The sequence below is a fragment of the Podarcis vaucheri genome, assembly GCF_965113315.1.
Source record: "Podarcis vaucheri genome assembly, chromosome: 10".
In the NCBI taxonomy this organism is placed as follows: Eukaryota; Metazoa; Chordata; class Lepidosauria; order Squamata; family Lacertidae; genus Podarcis; species Podarcis vaucheri.
In genome coordinates this window covers 8,476,736-8,491,974 of record NC_138748.1, presented here as the reverse complement: position 1 = coordinate 8,491,974, position 15,239 = coordinate 8,476,736, and the positions used below count along the sequence as shown (strand labels likewise).

General features: G+C 42.8%; 1 protein-coding gene across 1 annotated transcript in view; it reads right to left on the bottom strand.

Annotated features, from left to right (window-relative positions):
- The window catches only part of LHFPL3 (LHFPL tetraspan subfamily member 3), a gene marked incomplete at its 5' end in the record, with an annotated part of 244,742 nt that overhangs the window by 141,751 nt on the left and 87,752 nt on the right, over positions 1-15,239 (bottom strand). The gene's annotated exons all lie outside the window — the stretch shown is intronic.

The following is a 15,239-nucleotide window of genomic DNA, read 5'->3' as shown; positions in this document are numbered from 1 at the left end:
TTCAGGTGCCATACTAACTAAGAATATTATTTCTGATTTGCCAGCAGTGGGCTGGACGCTCTATGAGACAAACCCGTCACGTCAGCCACAGTAAGCCAGAGATCATGCACCACAATGGCATTAAAGTGGAGTTACACAAGGAAATTGGCACTGATCCAGATGCTCAGCTGTACGGGAATATCGTGGAAGACAACTGTGGTTTTAATGAGGTTTTAGGTAGTACTCAGCAATTGCCCCTCTCATGCCAGATGAGTGCCTGAGTCCTCTAAAGAGTTAAATCCAACTCTTGCATTCAGCATTATCTCGTAGAAGCTATAAGTCAAGAGAGCACAGCCTGAAAATGTTGGGCTATTTCTGCCTGAGCGATAAGCCTAAGCAGAATCTAATGGGGACCCACTTTGTACTGAATAGTAGCTGCATGCCAACCACTGAAGTCAACCTGGTGCTAGTGCAGGAGTATCTTGAAGATAAAAACATGAGTATCCTCTTCGGCTGTTTGCTGCCCATTTGGGGTACTCGCCTAGCCTTACAAGAACTTCAAGACCATGGGAATGCAACTCAAGAAACAGGAGAGTAATGCATTAATTTGGTCAGCATAATAAACAGTATATAAAGGGGAGAGCAGAGCTCTGTCTTTTCAGAAAATCCCACCACAGTGCTTGAGCCAGTTCCATCAGGCTGCCAGGAGTCCAATCCTGCTGCCAACCAGAGCTGAGTCTCAGACAACTGAAAAGGGACGTGGTGGGTGATGACCAGTTGGCAGGCTTTCCCCTGCCGAATGTAGGGCCCAAGATGGTTGATATCAGGGGAGTCACTCTTTCAGATACTTGGGTCCCAACTTGTTTAGGGCATTGTATTGTATTGTATTGTATTGTATTGTATTGTATTGTATTGTATTGTATTGTATTGTATTGTATGAACTGGACTCAGCAGCTCACCGACAGGTAGTAAAGGGCTTTCAGGAATGGTGGAACACGGTTCCATTGGGCTGCCCTAGCAGATGCCAACCTAGCAGATGCCAACTTACCAACCTAGCAGATGCATTCTGCACTAGCTGCAGCCTCTGAATCGATATCTATTAGCCACTGTTTATTAATCCCTTAAAGCATACCCTATGGGAACTTGCCATTACATTATTGCCCCGTGAATCATCGGTAATTCAACTTAGCGCTTAGCTTTTCAAAAACAGCACTTTGAAAGATGCACAACAAAAGAGACCCTTCTGCAGCAGAACATAAGTAAGCATGAATTTAGGATAATTCCTGTCAATTATCTGCACATTAAAAATTGCACAACGGACATTTCTTGTTTCTTCTAATTACATTGCAGAAGGCAAGAGAATCAACGTGGCACTTACTCAAGGGACAAATAAATTGCAACAAAGGTCATAAATGCATAACAGGAAAAACAAACAAGCCTTCTGGGACAACCTATATAATTTCCCATAAAGTGCAAGCAGTATCATTTTTATAGCGGTGTGTCAAATTTTTGCAAGGTTCAATTTTCAATGCAGAAGTTGCTCATTTGGGGGAAAGGGTGACAGTTCTTGGCCAAAAGGCGGGGGTACTGTCTCACAGACTGGATCCAGTTCCCCACACCTGACCTAAACCTCCAACCATCAGCAACTCTTGTCTAGATTAAGCGCCAGTTTCTCCACCTGCATCCAATAAAATAAATGGCACTTGACTTGGGTGTAGAACTTCTACTGCCTCACTGGGATCAGAATATGAAAACAAGATATAGAGCTGGGTATGCATACTGAAGACATCTCAGCTGAAATCTTCCAAGGACCTTGCTCATTTCATGCAGATGATACAGAGCATGGGAGACAAGATGTAATCTTGCCCAAGGCTATGGGGTGGAACATAAGCCTCCCAAAGCATCTTCTGAAAGTGACCCATGAGGAAGGAAGGCTTTCCATTCCCAACCAGGTGTTCCCCCATGAGAGGGAGGCGAAGCAAGTAAACCAGCCCAGTCAAATCCTCTTTCTTCTTAACTGGTTAGGCTGCCTCCATTAACCAATCCTTTAACATTTTGGATTTTAGCTGGCCCAACCTACTCTCAGTACTGGTTACAGTGATGTGTCACTTTGTCATGAGCTGAATTAAAAGGCATCAGACAGTTCTTTTTTCTCCCAAATAATTTAGTAGACAACAAGTTTAAAACAATTTTTGAGAAAGTGATTTTAGATAAAAGCTAGTTTTACAGTTTTAGTAAGAGCAAATAAAAAAATGAACATATCCAACTACACATATTCTACATAATCCATTTGCAGCCTCTAGTTCAGCTTCAGGGTCCTCTCCTAATTCATTCCTCCCACAACTCTTAAGTGCCAGCTCTTCACATTGCTGACTCCACAACCTTCCGTTAATGCCCTGTTTTCCCTCTTGGCTTATGTACTCCCCCCCCCCATCTTCCTAACAACCTTTTAGCCAATCAGGACAACAGTAACGTCCTGGTTAAGTTTCTATTTCTTCTTAATTAACAGTTTTCTGTGATGAATCTTTGACCTTCCTGGGAGCAATGCCCCCGTATAAAAAAACTTCATTAGCAAAATATACACACTTAAATATCGAACTTTCCTTGAACCTTTGACCCTCCTCTGGAAGAGAGCTTTGAAAGCAAGAAGCAACAGTTTTCCAACAAGAAACCAAACACAAAATGGCTTAAAGTTCTATTGTTTCACACATAGTCAGTAGTACTGAGTGGCACTTAGAGATCCAAGATAATTACCGTAATAGGATCTCACTTCCCTTGACAGCCACAATCCACAAGCATGAATAAGGAAGTTTCAGTTTCAGAACTGGACCAGAAACCAGACTGAAATGGATCCAAATAACTTGTTGTTGTTGTTTAGTCGTTTAGTCGTGTCCGACTCTTTGTGACCCCCTGGACCAGAGCACGCCAGGCACTCCTGTCTTCCACTTCCTCCCGCAGTTTGGTCAAACTCATGCTGGTAGCTTCAAGAACACTGTCCAACCATCTCGTCCTCTGTTGTCCCCTTCTCCTTGTGCCCTCCATCTTTCCCAACATTAGGGTCTTTTCCAGGGAGCCTTCTCTTCTCATGAGGTGGCCAAAGTATTGGAGCCTCAGCTTCAGGATCTGTCCTTCCAGTGAGCACTCAGGGCTGATTTCCTTCAGAATGGAGAGGTTTGATCTTCTTGCAGTCCATGGGACTATCAAGAGTCTCCTCCAGCACCAGAATTCAAATCTAATAATACTTTGACTTCAGTCTCTAACATGTTTCCAAGAACCATGTCAATATATGATAAATTTTGCCCAGGGTGATAGTCGTTCAGTTAGGTTAAGTGATGGAGCAACAATAGCCATTCCTTAGGATGGGACTGAGCTATCCTGAGGCAGTCTTTATTCACCAGCTCTTATCTGGCTATTCTAATAACAGGCAAGATTCAGAAAACATGTGGTGAGTCACTTTTTCCAGGATCTTGTTTCCCCAAGTGGGAAAGTGCCCATATGGAATTGACAGAAAAGAACCCAAGAAATAGCCAGAACAGATCCCATTATTATTAGTGCATTGTCTAAGTCAGAGCAGCTGCAAGCGACATTATCCTCTAACTGCCTTGTCAACTGGTCACAGTGGGCATTACCTAACCATAGCTATGGGAGACGTAACACCAGCACCAACATTAAAAGCAGTGCAGACCAGTCAGGGCCTCTTTTAACCGGGCTTTGCAATCAGTTTCCAACTCTTGATTACAAATTCTGGTTGTGCAACAAAACCACCTGGACTTCATCATAGCAAAAGGTGATGCTGCTGTATCCTTTAACAGCAGTTAAGGCAGGAGCAGGGGATTCACTCCAGGAAGAGAACACACAATCCTGTGTCCTGCTCCCAATCTATTAATAGTGATTTGCAGAGACACAGCAGCTCTGAGTGATACAGAAGCAAAGCAAATGTGAGCAAAGGCTCTGGAGGAGTCATTGCAAGACAAATGCTGTGAAGGGAGAACATTACCTGCAACATATGGGCAAAGAGAAGAATGCTGAACAGCATCAGCATTGCTGTATCCCCTTCTTTTCTGTAATTGTATTTGTCTGGAAATAAATCAGTATTCAGAATTAGCTGCCATGCAAGATCTCTGATGGATAAATGTTGCAAGTGTTACCGTCTCTCCTGACAATAGCAGACAATGGCTGTATCTTTATTACATCATTTGAGGGCACATCTGAGAGACCTGCATGTAAATGCTTAGTATTATTACTAACACGCTGAAATATTTACAGCAAGGAAAAGTCATTCACCACCTCTGAAAGAATAGATTGTGCTGCTGCTTTTAAACAGCAATATGGAAGGGTTTATACAGGAGAATAAATAATTAAAATTCTGGTTGAATTAAGAATCAAATTCATACGTAAGGTACTTTTTTAAAAAAAGCTTTTCCAGAAGTTAATTAGAAGCACAGAATGCATTAATAATTTAAAAACACTCCTGACTAATTTATAGATTTTAGGCTTCATCATATTCATGGTTTGCCTTGCCATTCATAAGAACAGCTCAGGAATGAAAATACACACTGCAACAAGGCAGTGGCGTAGCGTGGGGGGTGCAGGGGGGCCCGGCCGCACCGGGCGCAACATCTGGGGGTTAGGGTTAGGGGGCACAAATTACTTGCCTTGCCCCGGGTGCTGACAACCATGCTACGCCACTGCAACAAGGCACAGAAGGCTATCCTCTTCAGCAAAGGGTTGCACCCAACTGATGCCCGGGAATGAGCCAGTGGAGGCATCTGCTAATGGAAGTGGAAGAGAAACATTATCTCCCACCCCCTCGCAGACCCCAGGACCCCTGAAAATCTGCTCTGGAGGGTCATGAAGTTCTCCAGAACAGGGTGGGAGTCAGACTGGAGGGCTGCAACAGGCAGGGGAGGTCAAATCCCCTCCCTTCCTCTTCCATTCTTAGACACTTCTTCTGGAGAAGAAGCACAAAGAGAATCAACTGGATCCCACACAAAAACTTTAAGCGGCAAAAATGCCATTTTAGATATTACTTTCACACTAGAACCAGCATTCTCCATGATAAGCTTTTCATCCCAGTCTCTAAATGGTACGTGTACAATGTGTGGCTGTCATACATTAGAATCATAGAATCATAGAGTTGGAAGAGACCACAAGGGCCATCGAGTCCAACCCCCTGCCAAGCAGGAAACACCATCAGAGCACTCCTGACATATGGTTGTCAAGCCTCTGCTTAAAGACCTCCAAAGAAGGAAACTCCATCACACTCCTTGGCAGCAAATTCCACTGTCGAACAGCTCTTACTGTCAGGAAGTTCTTCCTAATGTTTAGGTGGAATCTTCTTTCTTGTAGTTTGGATCCATTGCTCCGTGTCCGCTTCTCTGGAGCAGCAGAAAACCTTTCTCCCTCCTCTATGAGACATCCTTTTATATATTTGAACATGGCTATCATATCACCCCTTAACCTCCTCTTCTCCAGGCTAAACATGCCCAGCTCCCTTAGCCGTTCCTCACATTGGGAATTTTTGTTTTGCTACCATTGACACAGAATTGGAATGAGGGAAGTCACAGCAAATCATGTAGACTCATAGGGCCTGCTTCCATTCCAACGAGAAGTGAGGAAACAGGCTATGGGGATAGAAATCCCTGGGGTGAAAGTAACAACTGGACTAAGTGTCATGAGATGAAATAGAAGCCTTTGAAAAATGGCAGAGGCAAAGGCAAGTTTCAGGTGCCATTAGTTCAGTCCAAGGTATCTCCCGCTAGTGCAGGCACAGGCAAACTTGGCCCTCCAGATGTTTTGGGGCTACAACTCCCATCATCCCTAGCTAACAGGACCAGTGGTTAGGGATGATGGGAATTGTAGTCCCAAAACAACTGGAGGGTCGAGTTTGCCTATGCCTGCCCTAGTGCAAAGACTGGATGGTGCCATCAATGTAACATAAGGCTTTGCAAGAAAACATAAACAGAGGTTTCCTGTTCTGGAGAACTTACAGTCTGCACTTCAACAGATATAAAGAGGAAGAACATTTACTGAATCAGCCAGGCAATTTGTATATTACCCTGGGCAGTCCACATTAAAGAGAGAGAGAGAAAGAATAAAAAAAGAACAATCAATAAAATTTGCCTGATGCTAACATGGCGTGGTCGCAATACGGGATACAATGGGGTGATATGTTTGTCTCTTTTCAAAACATATAATCATTCAGTAGGGCAGCATATGCACAGATCAACAGCAAGCTGGGCTATTGAACCAAAATCTTTCTTTACATTTGCAGGAAGAAAACATGCATATCTTTCATAGGAAACCTATAATGTCTTTCTATTCACACAAAATTATGTCCTAACAACCTCTCTCTCTCTCTTTCTCTCTCTTTCTCTCTGTCTCTCTCTCTCTCTCACACACACACACACACAGAGAGAGAGAGTGTTACCTTCTTATGGAACTCTCCCATCTCTCATTCAAACTGTTCTCATTCTCCTCGTCTTTCTTCCCAGAGCTATTTGTCTCAGCTGTTCCCCTCTCATCCATTCCTCCGTTCCTTTGCCATCTGGCAAAGCCAAAGCCAGTCTGGTTCTGTTGGTAGAGTGCTTAGAGATAAGCTCCACATAAATATGAGTAATATACAAATTGCTAAAATAGCGCAGTAGCTGTTGCACAAACCTATCAACATATCTACGACAAAATACATTAGTCACATTATCTTGAAACTGCCCTCTGAAATGTGAGCAAAGAAAGATCTAGGCTTTTCAGTCCTTCCTGGGCTGCTCTTTTCTTAATTTTACATTGCCTGTCTTACGAAATAAAAAAGATGCTGCAATCTAGATGCTTTGCAATATTATTTATTTATTAAATTTATACCCCGTCCTCCCTCTCAAAGGAGCCCAGGGCAGCAAACAACCAGTAAAATAATAATAATAATAATAATAATAATAATAATAATAATAATAATAATAATAATAAATCTTACAAACCATTCCAATACAGATGCAGATAATATTCCAATACAAATGCCAGAAACACTTCTGGAGAAGTAATTGCATGGCCAGACAATAGAAACTCTCAACCAAAATACAAGAAGAATGCACAGACCCACTGGGAATCTAACACAAATTGTTGTAAGACACCCTGGCATTAATCAGAGGTATGCCGAACTTCCAATGACATCGAAACTCGGATGGCTCTCATTTAAAATTTAACACACAATCACAAACAAGTTCAAAAGCTGTAGTTATAACAGCCCTAATAGATTTTTCTCCGGTCTTCAAGGCACCCGACGACGCCTTTCTCTGAAAAAATATTTTTTAAACTAGTAACAAGTATTTAAGCATGGGCTGAGTAAAATCTAAATCCGCAGGACCTTTATGCAATAGGTAAAAATAGATCTATTGCGAAGGAAATTGGAATTAACACACCATTCAGACAATGAAAAGATAAGGTATTTCAAGGAATGACTGAAAAGCAAATTTTTATTTTTACTAAGGTGATATGGAAAAGACAAGGTCATTTCTATGCAGCAACAGCCAGAGAAATGGAGCCCCTGAGCAACCCCCACCAAGCTCAGCATTGCTGGCGCTTACCTGGACGGCACTGGGGCAGGGCAGGGTGGCAATGGGGTTTGGGCGACACAGACACACCAGCTGATGCCCCGGATCTGCTGCCCCACTGCATCCACAGAGCCTCAACCTCAGTCCCAGCCATCATGCCCAGTCCCAGCCATAACCAGGTAAGGTGCATGGATCCACTGCCTCACCACTGTACAGACACATGCTTATTTTTTATTGGAAAGTTTTAAAAAATTACAAACTGAACCCCTTTTCCCCAACCCAAATGCACAGTTCAGGTGTCAGCAAGCACAGCTTTCTAAGAAGTAAAAACCTGTTTTCAAAAGCTAGATTGGGAACCCGGGAGGCTCCCATTATGTTCCAAGGAAACAAAGAATGGAGGAATAAGAAAGTTATCTGATAGGCACAGACTCCAGCAGGAGCTCTATTTCATCCGAATCTCCCAAGGTCTAGACTCCTGCCATGTAATAATGAAAAGCTACCAGCACTCAGTGAAAGGATGTCTGTCCCCTAGTGACACAGGCCAATCAATGTTTTGTGGGCAGACTTGCGAAAAGCCAGGGAGTGCTGAGCTAGAGCTGAAGGATGAAATGCAGCCTGATCTAGACAATTGCATCTCTGTCTACTAACAAGGTAGACAGGCATTCTAAGAACACAGGCCGGAAGGCAAAAAATAAAATAAAATACAGAACTGCAGAGAGGGGGCAGAGTGCAGAAGGATTCTCCCTGTGAGTGAATGATACAGAATCCATCACCTTTGTTATCTCACCAAAATGGAGTTGGGCGCTTTTAGAAATTTAAGCCAGAATATCATGCTTGACAGTCATGGTCATTAGACTTAGGTAAAGGTAAAGGGACCCCTGACCATTAGGTCCAGTTGTGACCGACTCTGGGGTTGCGGCGCTCATCTCGCTTTATTGGCCGAGGGAGCCGGCGTACAGCTTCCAGGTCATGTGGCCAGCATGACTAAGCTGCTTCTGGCAAACCAGAGCAGCGCACGGAAATGCCATTTACCTTCCCACCAGAGCGGTACCTATTTATCTACTTGCACTTTGACGTGCTTTCAAACTGCTAGGTTGGCAGGAGCAGGGACCGAGCAACGGGAGCTCACCCCGTCATGGGGATTCGAACCGCCAACCTTCTGATCGGCCAAGTCCTAGGCTCTGTGGTTTAACCCACAGTGCCACCCGTGTCCCTAGACTTAGTTCACTACAATTACAAATCCATCTCTCTCTCTCTCTCTCTCTCTCTCTCTCTCTCTCTCTCTCACACACACACACACACACACTTGTAAAGAAGTATTCAGCTGTACTGAGATGAATTATCAATGGGTGATTGGATAATTGTGTTAATATGCATTATTGCATGGTTGGACTGATTGTTTATTTGTGAAAATGTAAGTGTTTAAAAAGGAAAATCTTCCATCCATTCTGCTATGCTGAAGGCAGGCTTGGACTGCACCTTCTCATGTTATAACCTGGACCAAATCGTAAGTGCTGTTGTTGTGAGGAACTGGGGGAATATTTCTGGCTAGGAGGGTTGGGAAGGTCTGGCGGGGAGCACTGAGGGCTATCCTCTTGACAGCTGCACTTGCTTTCTCTCTAAGCAATGGTCAGCTTAAAAGGATTTAGGGCACAACCAACCTAGCTTCAGCTCCAAAATAACAGACAAATACAGAACAGCACCACTCACATTCAGAAAAAAATGCAAATTTCCATAATATTCCACTCTATTAATATTCTACTGTTTTGCCTGTGTAAGTACGAGGTCTTGTATCAGAAGGCTTCTTGTGATAGGGAGTAGTTCTGCTGAAGAATGACTAAAGAATGAGTTACCTCTATTGCCAAACTGTAAATCAATTAGCTAGAAAAACTGATGGATCAATGAGCCAAAAGGAAGAGTTTCATTCCTGCTGTCATTCCAAAATGAGAAATACAAACTGGAATGTTCTGAAATGCCATCATGAAAATATTCAAAGTTATATCAAAGTTATTTAAGAGAAATGTTACAAATCCTAAATATAGTGTGGGAGAAAATTCCTGCGTACCTTAGAAACACCAGTCTTGTGAACTATGTGTCTAACTAAGAACGGCTACAATATTTGGGACTGAGTACCTTCCCTCTCTCAGACAATCCCATGGTTTGGCACTAGAGTTGAAACTATGGCAGGGGTTGGCCCACATGGTTTGGGATCCTATGTTGGCATGTTTGGATGTAATTGCAGCTATGGTTTCCCACACACTAAAAACAAAAACTTCTGATCGTCTTCCTTTGCATACAGAGAAGAGGAAGTATGTAAGCCCAAGGGTCAAGGCAAACCATGGCTTTGCATTATGTCTAAAAGCAGACAGAGTTCAGCAGAGAGCAGAAAATTATCAGTGCCTCCCAGAATCACATCATTGCTTGGGGTGTGCGGGAAACGTTTCTCAATAAAATTGTTTTCCTTTCAGCCTTTCCAGCGTACATATTGCAATGAAACACAGATCAAGCAGAAAACAATGCCCCGAGAGAAAGGAATGATATTTATATTATTTTCTTTGGAGCTTTAATTTCTTCTCAAACATGTATGGCAGCCCTAAGCGCTTTATGTGATTTAACACATTTTTAATATACTTGTCACCATTCTGGCTCAGACAATAAACCTTGGAGATGTTGTGTATTTTAAAAAAAATAACCTGGAAGCTAAGCGGTATGTATTACTCTTCTGTCATATCCCATTATTTTATATTAATGAAAAACTGTGGGCTTTCAAGTATGCTCTGCAACACCAGAGTGTGTGTATCACTGGGCATCAGCTATTTTATTATTCTATTTCATAGATATCTTTGGGCAAGTTCAAATGTTAAGACATTCAGACAAGCACAGCAGACAAATTGCTTCTGTGTGACAATCCTTCACTCAAAGGCTGTATCATTTGTCACAACAACCACCCATGTGGCTCCACTCCACACGGCATGTTCCAACACTGCAGTTCTCATGACGGGTTCCAAACATCAGGCATTTGTGCACACACATAGTAAAGGTAAAGGGTAAAGGGACCCCTGACCAATAGGTCCAGTCGTGACCAACTCTGGGGTTGTGGTGCTCATCTTGCTTCATTGGCTGAGGGAGCGGGCGTACAGCTTCCGGGTCATGTGGCCAGCATGACTAAGCCGCTTCTGGTGAACTAGAGCAGCACACGGAAACGCCGTTTACCTTCCCGCCGGAGTGGTACCTATTTATCTACTTGCACTTTGACGTGCTTTCGAACTGCTAGGTAGGCAGTAGCAGGGACCGAGCAATGGGAGCTCACCCCTTCGCGGGGATTCGTACTGCTGACCTTCTGATCGGCAAGCCCTAGGCTCTGTGGTTTAACCCACAGCGCCACCCGTGTCCCTACACACATAGTAGAATAATGTTAATTATATGTAGTATGCACACGTCTTGGAACAGTTGTTCTTGTAACTTTGTTCCAAAATGACATGAGTTTGAAAAGGCAACGGCTATCTGTACATCTTCCCAAAGTTCTCTGCTCCTCCCAACTTTCGCTTTAAAACTTGCATTTCCTTCTCATCGTCGAATCATGTTCTGATGAGCACCCACACAACAGTGATGACGTTTTAACTATGACTCTGCAAAACATTGCAGAGGTGCTTCTTTGGTGAAGCTTTTGGCTTTACAAACATCAAGGGCACCGTGTACTACCTTACTTCTGTATGTTGCGCGTTAGGTGGGTTTTGTGAATTGTGAGTGACCAAGGGCCTGCCAAGTCAGACTCCTGGGCAGAAGAGCACCATTTGCAATCCTAAAGTTAGGGTGGCCAACTGTGCCCCTCCCAAAATGGGGAGAGGTGATTAACCCTTTCTCCACCCACCACCTTCTCACTCAAAATTGCTTCCTCCCAACCTTGGGAGGTTGTGGACTCTAAAACAGAGGTTGGAGGGTCATCTGTCATGGATGCTTTAGTTGAGATTCCTGCACTGTAGGGGGTTGAACGAGATGACCATTGGGGTCCCAACTCTACTATTCTATGAATTCTATGATCCTATGAATGCCTCTCCTACCCCTCTGTCTCCCTCCCAGCAGGAACCTCCTTTGAGGGGCAAAGCAAGGGACCTTTCCCTCTCCCCCTTGTAACCTTGGAGGCAGTTATGGCAAATCTTATGTAACCAAAGCAAGCCAGAATGAAACAGCTACAAAACTACAAACCAGGAACAGCCACAAGCCAGGACAGGCTGAGCTTCAAGCGAACAGGAAGTGAATGTGGTACAAGATATAACAAATCACTTCCTTAGCTAGCAGCATGAAAGGCCATGTTGAATTTCATTTTTTAAAAAAAATGATATTTATTAGAGGCTTAATAGTTACAGAAAAAAGAAAAAAGAGACAATAAAAATTACAATACATCAAAAATAAAAACAAAAACAAAAAACAATACAACAAAACAATAACAAAAACACTTAAAAACACATCCAATATTTCCGTATCTTTGCTTTTCATTTACTTGTTTCATCAACCTCCTCACACCTCCCTTTTATGTGTTCTAGTTCAGTTAGCTATTTCAGCAAATCCTTTCCATCTTTCTCAATTTTTGTTCTACAATTTATCTTAGCACAATCTAACCTTAAGTTTTCCACTTTGGCCCATTAACAGTCTATTTTTACTTAATTCTTTATAACATTTCTGCTAACACCATATAACTTCATTCCAACATCCTTCTAACATTCATTTATTTTGCAATATTTCTGTAAATATACTTTAAATTTTTTCCAATCTTCTTCCACCAACTCTTCTCCCTGGTCTCGGATTCTGCCTGTCATTTCCGCCAATTCCATGTAGTCCATCAGCTTCATGTGCCATTCTTCCCAGGTGGGTAGATCTTGTGTCTTCCAATGCTTTGCGGGAAGTATTGAATTTCAGACCTGGAATGGAGGCCCTTGCCTCTATTTCTGTAACTGAAGGCTATAGCTGGAGCACAGCTCTGTTAACTAGGTCAGGACAGAAGGATGGGATCCTTACATCCATATGAGTGCTCTCACGTTGCCTCAACCTTGGCAAGTGCTCCATGGAAAGCAGTAACAGTGCTGCTGGGCTTGGGGCCACAATGCAGCCTTGAAGCCCTAAGCAATGCTCAAGTTCACCAGTCTCAGAAGCTGGCCGTGGGACAAGCACAGCTACCTCTGCAAGCCATTGTGTGGAGGCAACGCTCCGCTTTGCAAAGGCAAACCCCGCACCAGACACACAACAGTGTGTCAAGGAGCATTGCGCCCACACTCCCTGACCTTTCGCCTTCTTGGCTAGAAAACAGGTTTTTCCTCCTGACTGTCCTCTAACAGATTTGGTTACTAGACATAAAGCTTGGCTGGAGCATGACCAGGGACGCAGATCTAATCAAGTACCGGGGGGAAGACACAAGACCTACCCACCTTGGAAGAATGGCAGACGCAACTAATAGACTATATGGAGATGGCGGAAATGACTGGCAGAATCAGAGACCAGGGAGAAGTGTCGGTGGAAGAAGATTGGAGGACATTTAAAACTTATTTGCAGAAATATTGTGAAATTTTTGAATGTTGATGACATTGAAATGAATTGAAGGGGCTCTAGCAACAAGGTAAAAAGTATAAGGGGATTAACCATAGATAAACTAATAGATCATGAATTTGCTGAACTAAATTTAAAAGGGATACAAAAATGGGAGACGTGAGGAAGTCAGGAAAATAAGTTAACCTAAAGTGGAGAGATTAAGAAAGAGAGAAATTTTGTTTTTCTTTTATATGTGTTTTTTCTTCTTTCTGTGTTTAATGTTTGCATTTTTGTATTTTGTATTTTTGTGCTTTTGTATTTTGTTCTTGTTTTGCATTTGTCTTTTGTGTTTTCTAAACTTTTCTATTGACAAAACCTAATAAAATATTATAAAAAATAATAATAATCAAGTACCGGGGGGAACATCTTAGGGAAACACCTGCTGACATGTGCATTTGCTAACGCTGGAAATGTGCTTAGATGGAAATATGTCATGTTCAGGGTGGTTTCACTACTGTTTCCCGTTGTTGACTTCTGCTAATAAAAGGAGCCTTGGCAGAGCTAGTCGGCAGCTTGTTTGGAGCATGCTTGCCAGTGTGCTCACCTGCACAGCTCACCTGCATTCAACCTCCGGACGTCCTCATTATTCCTACACCATTGGAAGGCAATGGACATGGGAACAGGACACCTATAGCCTCTGCCTTGCCAGGATTCATGCAGCCCATCACTGCATCCAGGCACACACTTGAAACACAGGTATTCCATGTTTGAGTACTTTTTTACAGTGATGAACTTAAGTATGCACAGCTAGCCAGTCAAAGAAGTGGACCTGGGTTTGGGTTTGTTTGTTTGTTTGTTTGTTTGTTTGTTTGTTTGTTTGTTTGCTTAATAACAAGGATTAAGAAGTGGGTCCAAACCAGAATGGCAATCATAATGGAGATACTGTTTGCGTGAAGAATACAAAATTGAGGCACTAGAACTTGTAATAAGTAACTACGGATTTGTAGTGCCAGTAGAAACTGTGAATTTCCAAATAAATCTGAACACTTGTCTTTAAAATAAAAAAAAAAAAAAAAAAAAAAAAAAAAAAGAAACACAGGTATTCCACACGCTGCAGCTGCCCACTGAGGCAAATCCGGGTTGTTTGAGCCTGTAACTAACATCTTATTACCTTCTCCCCAGTAGCATCTAACTTTGTCCATTGAGATCTGACCCTCTACAAGCTGAAGTGGAAAATGTTATATCCTAAGGCAAATAACATCTATATAGTTAGTAATGATGGTGTGAAACCCAACCTGAGTAAGGGGTGAAACCCTTGACAGAAGCTAGCATTTTCTGAAGGGAAGATCAGAAGCAGCAGAAGCTAACTCACATTGTATATATTCTTTGCAAACACTGGGGAGCACCAGCAATGAGGAGAATTCCCAAATCCTCTGTAGCAATTTAACCTTGTTTGTTCAACTGTTAGAGCTCTGTGCCAATGCCTGCGAGAAAGGGAGGCTGTTGTAACTGGCGCTTCAAGTGGGGTTTGGGTACGGCTTTTGCTGTAAGGAATTTATCTATCAAGCAATAAGAATAGGAACATTCTAGGTGAGAGCAAAAAAATAACACCCTTCTTTGTCTGACAGCTGCTTGCAGTCACAGAGGGAGCTCAAATGTACACACTCAAAACAGCAGCAGTTTTACTCCAACAGCAAAATATTTCACTTCTGTAACGTCTGCCCTGCCCAGCTGAGTGGAAAAAGTACATTAAGTACTTCACTGGTGAGGTTACTACTTGGGTAAATGACTTTCATTTAATTCAATGGATACTAAAGGATCCATAGATAGCCATAATAATAATAATAATAATAATAATAATAATAATAATTTATTATTTATACCCCACCCATCTGGCTGGGCTTCCCCAGCCACTCTGGGCGGCTTCCAAAAGAATATTAAAATACTATAATACATCAAACATTAAAAGCTTCCCGAAACAGGGCTGCCTTCAGATGTCTTCTAAAAGCCTGGTAGTTGTTGTTCTCTTTGACATCTGGTGGGAGGGCGTTCCACAGGGCGGGTGCCACTACTGAGAAGGCCCTCTGCCTGGTTCCCTGTAGCTTTGCTTCTCGCAGTGAGAGAACCACCAGGAGACCCTCAGCGGTGGACCTCAGTGTCCAGGCAGAACGATGGGGGTGGAGACGCTCCTTC